This window comes from Limulus polyphemus, unplaced genomic scaffold (assembly GCF_000517525.1).
Source record: "Limulus polyphemus unplaced genomic scaffold, Limulus_polyphemus-2.1.2 Scaffold607, whole genome shotgun sequence".
NCBI classification, from domain to species: domain Eukaryota; kingdom Metazoa; phylum Arthropoda; class Merostomata; order Xiphosura; family Limulidae; genus Limulus; species Limulus polyphemus.
Genome location: NW_013666217.1, coordinates 287845 through 300029, shown reverse-complemented (window position 1 = coordinate 300029; position 12185 = coordinate 287845). Strand labels below are relative to the sequence as shown.

Below are 12185 nucleotides of genomic sequence, written 5' to 3'. Positions count from 1 at the left end.
ATACTTCTGAGTTAATTTTGTTTTACTGTAACACGGTACTTGAAGCAGCTTCTCCAAGGATACACATACTTTGTAAGATACTTCTGAGTTAATTTTGTTTTACTGTAACCACGGTACTTGAAGCAGCTTCTCCAAGGATACACGTACTTCGTAAGATACTTCTGAGTTAATTTTTGTTTTACTGTAACCACGGTACTTGAAGCAGCTTCTCCAAGGATACACGTACTTCGTAAGATACTTCTGAGTTAATTTTGTTTTACTGTAACTACGGTACTTGATGCAGCTTCTCTAAGGGTACACGTACTTTGTAAGATACTTCTGAGTTCAGTTTCTTTTTACTGTAACCACGGTACTTGATGCAGCTTCTCCAAGGATACACGTACTTTGTAAGATACTTCTAAGTTCATTTTTGTTTTACTCTAACCACGGTACTTGAAGCAGCTCCTCTAAGGGTGCACGTACTTCGTAAGATACTTCTGAGTTCAGTTTCGTTTTACTGTAACCACGGTACTTGAAGCAGCTCCTCTAAAGGTACACGTACTTTGTAAGATACTTCTTGTTTTAGAAGAGAACCACTGAAAATTAATTTACCACGTATCACAGCTTTTCGTTGTAACCTCAAAAGATTTAAATGTAATACCGCACGAAGCTTGGAAACTCTGAAATATCGATTTTATGATCACAATAGTATACTCCATTTTACTAGATAAAATGTAAGGGGGAATATTGACAAACCAACAAACAAGAAAGTTCATTAGACTTACATTTTCAATCATTTATACGCTTTTTTAATCCATATGAATTTCCTTAGAAAGACTGAATAGTGTATTTGGCCACTGAATAGAGATTTGGTATGTAGGATTTTTAATACTCATTTAAAACCAGTTTTATTTTGTTTGATCGACCCAACAACCATTGAACTTTACAATACAGGATTGATTGCTTTATTTCTGTGTGTGAACGTAATATAATAGGAGGAAAAACTTGCCAAAGCTCTTGTAATATACTTTGATAATGGTTACATCTTTCCACACAACTTATTTTAAGAATAAACGAAACTCTTTTCAATAAGATTGACTCTCAAATGTAAAATATTGAGATATAAAGCTCAAATATTCATATTTAAATAGCGTATGATGGATCGTTTTGACGCTTGCGATAAGCGCTGTTTTTGCCCACAAGAGAGTTACTTATGTGTGTGTGATAACGTAACATACAGACAACAAAGGACAATATGGTTCTTGAAGAAAACGTAAATACTTAAACCTAGCCTTTATTTTTCAGGAATTTTCTATTTTCATTTTTAAACTCCCGGTAATTGTCGACAGCAACTCATTCCACAAGCCAATAATCTGGTTAGAAAATTAAATCTATTTTCCCTGGAGTCTGGCCTGTCTGTTACAAATCTTAATCTCATGTCCTCTCATCCTGTTATCTTCAAAATATAACACAAAGACATCATAGGTCTTTATCATATCAATCACCAAAAATCTTGTAAGCTTAAATAAGATCATTTCTTATTCTTCTTTTCTTAGAGAAAATAAGATGAGATAGCTTAACATTCTCAATAAGATAATCCCCGGAATCAATCCCCTCATGGAATTTCCTGAACCTTTTCCTATAAGTCAATGTCCTTGTTATAGATAAAGAGACCAAAACTATATAACGTATTCCAAGTCAGGCAACACAACATCACCTCGATGGCTAGAGTGACTGATTCATCACTATGTCAAGATCATTTTTCTTCAGTCACTTTATTCAATGGGTTCTCAGATATATCAAACGTGGGAATCGAATTATTATAAACCAAATGTTCTTCCTCTAATTAAAAGTCATTTGCTAAAAATTTGTTTAACTAACCAATTGATCCAAGTCATTCTGTAATACCTCAATATATTGAATGCAGCTAGAAATACCCAATATTTTAATTTTAAGAAATCCAATTTTGAGATCATGAAACAAGATTTATCGTTAGTGAATTGGATTAATGAAATAAAAGGAATCGTGGGCAGATATAAGAAATTAAATAAAGAATAAATTAATATTTATTAAAGACAGGAACGTTTTTAAAAAGAGGAAAAATATAAGGCGGAAGATCAAACCAAATTGGTTTACTGAAGACATGAGGGAGAAAAATCAGAAATAAAAAAAAAGTTTTAAATTTAAATTGACAAATAGGTTGGAAGATTTACAAAACTTCAGAAAGGTTAGGGTTTGATATAAAAAATTAGGAAATCCAAAAAGGGCTTATTAAAAATAGCATTGATTTTTTTAAGTATGTTAAAGATAAGCAAAATATCAAAATGAGGATTGGACCCTTAAAGGATGTTTATAGCAAGTTTTTTTTATTGAAAACTATGAAATGGCTGATATTTAAAATATTTTCTAGTTTTCTGTTTTTACAACAGAATATAGTAACAATATTTCTGACTCTGAGTATTCTTTGGTAAATATTAGAATTGGTCTGAATCATGTAGATATTAATCCCTTGGTGGTAAGTTGGAAGGTTAAAAATAGATAATGCACTAGGACCAGACAAGGCTTTCCACAGAGTTTTAAGGGAAGTTAAAGATCACTCACATATACAAGCCTTTCTCTCTCATTTTTGGTAGGTCAATAGAAAATAAGCAGGTGACTGAAAATTATAGATTAGAGTGGGGAAAATTCTAAAGAGTCAGATAAAATATGCTGTACAAGGTCATTTAGTGAAATATGATGTAATAAAAAGAAGTAGACCAAAGGTAAATCTTGCCATACTAATCTGTTATCTTTTTTTTTCAAAGATATAGCTAAGATGATGGAAAAGGTGTGGAATTGGTTTATGTTTTCAAGACCTCTTTTGATACGGTGCCATACAAAAGATTAGTTACGAAAATCACATCGGTAGAAATTGGAGAAAGACTAGTTAATTGGATCGTAAGATGGTTGGATGAGAGAAAGCCGAAGATTGTTATTGATGGAGTGCAATCACACTAGACATTTGTAACTAGAAAAGTGCCTTAAACACTTGTAAATAGCGAAGTGTCTTAGGCACTTGTAAACTAGTGAAATGCCTTAGACGCTTATAACTAGTGGAATGCCTTAAACACTGGTAACTAGTGAAGTGCCTTAGACGCTTGTAACTAGTGGAATGCCTTAGACACTGGTAACGAGTGAAGTGCCTTAGACGCTTGTAACTAGTGGAATGCCTTAGACACTGGTAACTAGTGAAGTGCCTTAGACGCTTGTAACTAGTGGAATGCCTTAGACACTGGTAACTAGTGAAGTGCCTTAGACGCTTGTAACTAGTAGAATGCTTCAGAGACCTTTGCTTGGACCTTTGGTAAAACGTTTATATCGCCATTGAATTGTGAAAACAGTAGAACTTAAAAATTTATTATCAGTTTTTATTTGTTCATTTATTTAATTTTATTATAATTCCTCCTGTTTCTCTCGATACATTCATGTTTAATGTTATAAAGTTGTTTGTAAAACTTTCTTTTGGATATTTAGTTTCCTTTAATAGGGTCGTTATTGGATGAAAAGCAACTTTAATGTTTCGAAAACGAAGCTTCTTGAAATAAAGATTTCATTTTGGACTCGTGGCTCTTTTCCTACGTTAATTGAACGCTTAAGTGGACTTTAAAATAGATTTTAAATCTACATACACACACACACACACATATATATATATATATATATATATTCGTATGTACATATACACATGTAGATCTTCGCACATTTGCAAATGAGTGTGTGTATGTGTAATTATATGTGAGCACGTGACAACAAAGAGCTCATTTTTCATCCTAGTAATCATGGATATGGCAAACACGTGTAAAATTATTCATGCAAGTTCAAATGCTGTACGTCGCTCAAGAAGCGACGTTGCATACACAAACTTTTAAACTAGCAAACACGATAGCGTTATCAGTGGCAGTAGAATAGTATGGTAAGCACGAGACGTCCTATGCACTCGCGTTCCGGTAGATATACAAGGAATTCTCGAGATCAGACATCCTTGTAACCATATATGGTATAAAGCGAATTACTGGTAGTTCAATACTACATTAATTAGACCAACATGGTCAGCTGTATATTATGTATATATATATATATATATATATACACGTATTATACACATTAAACACACACACACACATACATATATATATATATATATATATATACATACCACAGCATTGATATATTAACCATCACGCAAACCATTTTCAAAAGAAATTTCACAGCATTGACAACACTTAGGCTCAATAAGTGTATTTAAAAGCACAAACTTATCAACTAAACAGATTAAAAGTTATTGTATTATTTTAGCAAGTTAGCTAACGCTATAAAAGGGCTGATCGCGTATAACCCTCCTTAATCTTAAACTGATAAACTAGAGGGAAAGCAGCTAATCTACAGCATTTACCGTCAACTGTTGGCCTACTCATGTCTGACCAAATAGTGAGGTTGGACTATTACTCTTATAACACACCTACGTCTCCAATTTCGGGGGACGATAAAGTGACAACTAGAAGCGAATGGATTCACAATCCGGACAAAGTAACTACAGGGTCACGCCCTGTCCTAAAATAGGGTGTAACTCACAGAGGTACAATTTTGACACGTGCAGCACGTGGAACAACAGAGAGAAATTATTGGCGGGTATTACGTATATGGTATTTAATTTCTTGTGCATAAGCCAAGCTTGAGTTTAACTATTTCATGTGTATCATATTAAGTTAGTACTAAGTGTGATCTTTGAGATTTAATTACCTTTTTACAGAATTAAAGTTGAGTTTTCTTAAAACTTTACAATTTGATTACCAAAAGGGGTTAAGGATCTACATAACTCGGATGATGACATTTTGTGTACGATATCTTCTACAAACTGTTACAGTTAGTTCTGTTTTGCGCTTATTGTTATGGCTTTTATTATTTGAATATGAAGAAAAAGATTTACACTACGAAAAACGATCAAAAGACAATCGGAATTTGTAACATCACAAAAATAGCAAAGCAAAAACAGATTTTATAAAATAAAAGTTGATCATACTTCTTAGTTCATATGATGATTAGTTTTATGGTCTAAAAAGCAAAATCTGTGTTGTTCAGCAATCTTGTCTCAGTTGTCACTTTGAAATGAATTACAGAACTTAAAGCTATATAAGTTGTTCATGAACCATCGCAAGTCATTTGGATATTTCACTCTTGTGAAGAGCTGTCGATTAATTAAAGATAGTTCATCCATAGCAGGATGTTGCAAGTTGGTTTTTTATGTTATAAAGTGTCGTTAGTAAGTATAATGTGGAACCGTTTCTAGCGCGCCACAATCTCCGATACCGAATCAGGTGTTCGCAGCCGCAATTTGACAACATGTCAGTTTATAGATAGATAAAAAGAGCTTCAAAAGATCACCCTCTATACCAACTTTCTAATGAGGCATATTTCGCTTACAGTAAGGAACAAACAGATCATCAGCAGTAGTGTGAATAAGGCCTTCAGTTGAATAACCATCACATTTGGAATAATATTATCTTTATAGTCATTTCAAAAGAATCTGGTGAAAGTATTGTGTACTCAGGAATAATACTAGTTAAACGTACCAAACCTGAATTCTTGCAGAATTTCACACATTATACGAACTGTATCTATGACTTTTGTGTTACCATATGGTACTGGTGATGTTATATTTGGTTTCAGCAAATAGATGATGGTAACATCTGCTCCCATCCTGTAAGCTGGTTCATCACACTCACCCGCTTTCAGTCCTATCGAATGTTTATAATACGCTCTTCAGAGGAGCGTCGTGTCCCATAAAGTAAACTTAGAGATGACCTGGAATAGGTCCTCCATAGGACTGGTTGAGGATGGCTCTGGACCCTATCAATACCCTGATTTTAAGCGTGCAATTGGGTGTAAGGCTGATTTTGCTGCTCTTAGTGACCGTACTTCATGTTGAATGGCTAGTGGTTATGATGTCAGACTGTGGATTGCACCACGTTACCATAAGAAAATAAAATAAATCGGGTTCCACACTTTGGGTGCTTGATAAGAGTGGCTATCAAATTTCATTATTCGGTTTGACAAGAGTAGTTCAAGGGTTTTCTTCTCTCTGTTCAATCAATTCTAGTGCAGCTAGACCTCGAGTAGCTTTTCGCGAAATTCATTAAACAGATGAAATAATCAGTCCACATTGATGTGAAATGTCATTAACTATAAAGTTACAAATACACTATAACCAATTGTTTAGTTGCGAGCACACATTGAACTATCAATAATTTGCATTTCAAGTCTCATTTTTAGGTTCAGTTATCGTTCAGTTGTTTTCTTCAGACTAAATACATAGATCCCAAATTCTATAAAGTAATAAAACTACATTAATGAAGTTCGTGTAATTAAGTTTAAGACATACAACTTATTTTTCTTTATGATACTCCTCTTCTTGTGTAGAAAATTATAAGCACTGATCGAGTAAAAAATATATTTTATAAAAATTTCAATAATATTTTCATAAATAGATCCAGTGTGTTCAGAACAATCCTAAGTTTTCAGGGACCATAATTTTTGTTCTATTGAACTAAAGATGATTATGATGAACTACACTTCTTTTTTATGTGTTTTCCAGCGTTATTTTATTAGAAGCCATACAAAACGTTGATATAGACGTGTAAAATTAAAACCAACCAATTAATAAAGTTATAATTAACTGTCTCATTAGCCAAGGAGGCTGTGTAAGGGAATATTAAAACGTTGTATAGTTTAATCAAAATATTCTTTGGATTGTTAATTAGTTGAATTATTTCATATTGAGTGGCTTCGATGTCTGTGTTATATTGTGCGGAATCCTAAAGGAACTGTGCGGATCATTTAAGGACAATGGAAACATTGCTTTTGTTTAAGCCCAAGCGTAACCACCAGATGTTGTCGTCGTTAAAATCTTGTGTTGCATATGTTTCTATACTAAGAGTATTGATCCTTGCTTTAAATAAGCTCCAATACGCGGTTTGAAATGAGAAGTAAACAAATAGGGATTCAAAGGAGTAACTGTTACGTTATGCTACACGTTTGAAAGAGGTATTTTTCAAATAACGAATTACGAAAAACCAACCATGACATAAATATCTTGTAATGTTAGCAGGCTGATTTTAATCCATTGTTTTTGGTTTTTCTTTTCAATAAATTAACGGTTAATGTTACGATATGACTTAGTTAGCTGTGTTCAGAATCTATGAAATGTTACGAGGAAAATATGTCTAAATTTATCCAACATGAAATAATGTTATTTTAAGTTAATTTTTTTGCTCTTAAAAGATTATTTCCAAATATGCTTGGACAGAGAGAGAGAGAGAGAAATGTTTCTTTAAATCTTTTTGTCAAATAAGGAATGAGAGTAAAAGTGGGAAGAAATATTAGGAAATTAAAATATATCAATAGATCTAGTCCCTTTTATCTAAGAGAAAAAGGTTTATTGAAATATACCTGAACGCGAAGCTTTAATTTTCTGTAATTTGCAAGAGTTTTTAATTACAGTGAAACTTAGAGAAAACTGAAAGTATAAAGCCAATTTTCTAAGATTAAAAGCTTTACGTTAAAATATATGTTTTACGCTTTATTTTCCTTTTATTGGAAGGTCGGTCGTTTAATAACGCCGTCATCTCATTAGCATCACAGACTGTAAACTTTTATCTCTTTAGACCGATGTACAAAATATACTGGAGTAACTTTGAATTTAAGTTTGAAAATAGACGTAAATACTGTCTTTGTTTTCATTTTGTCTCCCTATGGGTCAATGGCAAATTTTCGGACGTAAAACGCTAAAACCTGAGGTTCGATTTCCTGCAGTAGATACAGCGTAGATTGTCTATTGTGCGATTTTGCGCGAAAACAAAATAAAACCTTCGTTTCACCTTTTAAATTCAAATACTATTTGAAGGCGAGATATCTAAGTAATAAAAAGTGTCAGAGGTGAACTTCTGCTGGTATCCACCGGTACTGAGTACCGGAACTTATTTTTTAAGGCGGTACTAGTACTGGGACTTATTTGAGCTACTTTGTCGTTTTTATTACGTTTACACATTTTTTTGTTGTTGTTTTTTTTTGAAAAACAGGTCCACTTCATCCAGCTGCGTACCTCTACTCTTTTATTTTGAAAATTTCACCCCTGGAAAGTGCAGTTATTAATACCTAATTATATCATTTAAATACACGATAAATGACTTTTGATAACCCTTTCCATTCAAGTTACACCTGTGAAATTTAAGTTTTGTCAAACTGACTAACACATAAAAAATCTCTTTCTCAGAGTTTGAAAATCTAATAACATATATATATATATATATATACAAGTTCTTCTTTTTACCAATTATCAAAATAAATGATTTTTACTCATATTTCTTAATAGTATAAATATATACTATATTGTTGTTGGGCTAAAGATTTGTTGTTATTCAACGATGAATAAACAGCACACACTTTACTTGTTTTCAAATAATATATATATATATATATATGGAACAAGTTAAACGTATGTACAACAAAGTCTTCACACTATAGAGATTATAAGCATATCATAAACAGTATTTATATATAGTTCTCTTCTTGTAAAAAGTCCACTTAGGCCTATTCAATTAATTTAGAATTTCAGTTGACAAGTCGAACTATCTTCTCTATATTACTATCGTACTAGTATTCTATGTGTGATTCACTTATAGTTGTGGCGCAAGTTACTGTAATTCTTTTAGTCTTCTTTCTTCTGAAGATCCTCTGTTCCTTTTTTCAAAGTGTACCCAGGCTGATTTAATTACTTTAGATATACGTTTTAACGGAATAAATTATCCTTCTTATCTTTTCTTATATTGTTAGTTTCACTCTAACATATTAAACGTTAAGCCTATGCCAGTCGTTAGGCCTATCACATCTACTGTGCTTAACTTCACACAGCTATATTCTCATTTGCTATTGATCTGTTTATTGTTGTCTGTCTGCTGCTTCCCGCTCGTCTCACGCTATTTATATCTTTATTACATAGTCGTCTGGCCACTTTCTATATTCTCGACACCAATTAGTTATTAACAAAACCTTCTACAATCGTCTGCTTTTAATTCTTATTATAACAAAACTTAAAAATAATAAAGTATTCACTCAAATATAAATTAATCAGTAATATTTAAACCAAACAGTCTTTTATATCGTGACACTCTTGTTCACAATATTTTAGTAGTAACACTTAACACTTTATATATAAATATAAATTCTATTGTTTTAAATATTGTGTTGAAATGTAAGAATTCATCTCTAAATTTTATTGTTTTAAATATTGTATTAAAATGTAAGAATTCATCTCCAAACTTTATTGTCTTAAATATTGTGTTGAAATATAAGAATTCATCTCTAAATTTTATTGTTTTAAATATTGTGTTGAAATGTAAGAATTCATCTCCAAACTTTATTGTTTTAAATATTGTGTTGAAATGTAAGAATTCATCTCCAAACTTTATTGTTTTAAATATTGTATTGAAATGTAAGAATTCATCTCCAAACTTTATTGTTTTAAATATTGTGTTGAAATGTAAGAATTCATCTCCACTGAGATGGATAGATGTAATGAAAGAGAATAAACATAGAAAAAAAAACGATTCCGTTCTATAGATACAAAATACTCTCTTTAGAACAGAAAACCGTAAAAAATCCGGAATACGTTTTTCTGTTTGTATCTGTATGTGTCTTTTACTGTACTGGATTTCGAGTTTCAACGCTGTGGATATTCTTTTGTGTTACAAGGAGAGTTTTTATCTGACTTAGTTTGCTTGCTTCAGTGATTCAGATTTTTCTTCTGCCATTTTTTTATTTAGTTTTATTTTTTTTTATTGTAGTCAATGTCTATTCTGCCTTTAGGGATTAGATCATTTCGATCTCGGAGGACCATATTCAGTCTAGTAGAGAGCTGGTCATTCGTAAATTTCAAACTTCCTGGGTCGAACTCTTCGCTTCCGTTTTGAACTGACAGGGTATGTTAGTAATATAAATGTTTCTAGAGGAAACTCGAAACGCTTATAGCAACAAAAGGAGATACTTCCAGGACATTCTAACATAGTTGTGCTGTTGGCTAAGTTCAGGTTTCTATACAGACTGAATCTATACCAGTCAATGGGCCAATTGGTGGGTTATATATTGATACTAACTAACTATACGACTGCTTACAAAGTGAATTACAACGGAATCATATAGTTGAAACATGTCCATTGCTGGACAGGCCCCATTGGATTTCTAAAATAATTTTTCTAAACTGTTTATGTACTAAATTGTGAGTCCATTGTTTTTTGTTTGTTTTTTAGTTACAAGGTTCCTAATAATTTATGAATCACATAAAAAAGAATATAAATACAAATATCATCATTATTCTAAATCTCACTAATTACTACTATATTTTGCATAAAAAATGAATGATTTCACACAATTTTTGGCCAGCTCTTTGCAACTGATACAAAGCTAGACAAGCGCTAGTTGTCTTTAATTTTAGGGGTGATTGTTGGCCTTGTTGTAGATATATGGATTTTGAAGCAGGCAAGCCGAGTTCGATACCATGCGTTATCACGATTGTTTGTTTATTATGAATTTCGCGCAAAGCAACACGAGAGCTATCTGCGCTAGCCGTCCCTAATTTAGCAGTGTAAGACTAGAGGGAAGGCAACTAGTCATCACCACTGTTGGGCTACTCTTTTACCAACGAATAGTAGGATTGACCTTCACATTATAACGCCCCCACGACTGATAGGGTGAGCATGTTTGGTGTGATGGGGATTCGAACCCGCGACCCGCAGATTGCAAGTCGAGCACCCTATTCACCTGGCCATGCCGGGCCTAATATTACGAATACTGCTCCTAAGTTTCAAAAGCTATTTATTATAATAGTTTGTTTAAAGTTAAGCACAAAGCTACACAATGGGCTATCTGTGCTCTGACCACCACGGGTATCGAAACCCGGTTTCTAGCGTTGTAAGTCCGCAGACATACCGCTGTGCCACTAGGGGGCTATTTTAATAGTCAGATACAGTTTTTTAAAACGTATGACTGGAAATATTGAATGAAAATATTTGAACCAGCTAGTGTGAACTTCATTTTATGTAATAATAAAGTCATTAGTTAAAGTGAAATAGTGTATTGTGGTATGGTTAGAGTATGTCGTGGTATATTTATAGCGTGTTAAGCATATTTACAGCATTTTCGGCCATGTTTAAAGTGTGTCGTGACATATTTACAGGATTTTGGGGCATGTTTAAAGTGTGTCGTGACATATTCATAGCATTTTGAGGCATGCTGAAAGTGTGTCGTGACATATTCATAGTATTTTGAGGCATGTTTAGGGTGTGTCGTGGCATATTTAGAGTATGTCGTAACATGTTTCTAATGTGTTGTGGCATATTTAGAATATGTTGTAACATGTTTCTAATGTGTTGTGGCATATTTAGAGTATGTCGTAACATGTTTCTAATGTGTTGTGGCATGTTTAGAACATGTCGTAACATGTTTCTAATGTGTTGTGGCATGTTTAGAGCATGTCGTAACATGTTTCTAATGTGTTGTGGCATATTTAGAATATGTTGTAACATGTTTCTAATGTGTTGTGGCATATTTAGAATATGTTGTAACATGTTTCTAATGTGTTGTGGCATATTTAGAATATGTCGTAACATGTTTCTAATGTGTTGTGGCATGTTTAGAGCATGTCGTAACATGTTTCTAATGTGTTGTGGCATGTTTAGAGCATGTCGTAACATGTTTCTAATGTGTTGTGGCATATCTAGAATATGTTGTAACATGTTTTTAATGTGTTGTGGCATATTTAGAGTATGTCGTAACATGTTTCTAATGTGTTGTGGCATGTTTAGAGCATGTCGTAACATGTTTCTAATGTGTTGTGGCATATTTAGAATATGTTGTAACATGTTTCTAATGTGTTGTGGCATATTTAGAGTATGTCGTAACATGTTTCTAATTTGTTGTGGCATGTTTAGAGCATGTCGTAACATGTTTCTAATGTGTTGTGGCATTTTTAGAGCATGTCGTAACATGTTTCTAATGTGTTGTGGCATGTTTAGAGTACGTGGACCTCATGAAGATCTGCGCTAACAGATCCAAACGTCGTCCAAGCCTTACTATACAGATCTAGCCCATTAATAACTCCTTTCAATATACTTTAT

The 12185-nt window shown here is 32.9% G+C and overlaps 1 protein-coding gene across 2 annotated transcripts in view; it reads right to left on the bottom strand.

The window, feature by feature from the left end:
- Positions 1–12185, bottom strand: part of LOC106459433 (acetylcholine receptor subunit alpha-like) — a 123144-nt gene that overhangs the window by 66500 nt on the left and 44459 nt on the right. The window lies entirely within an intron of this gene.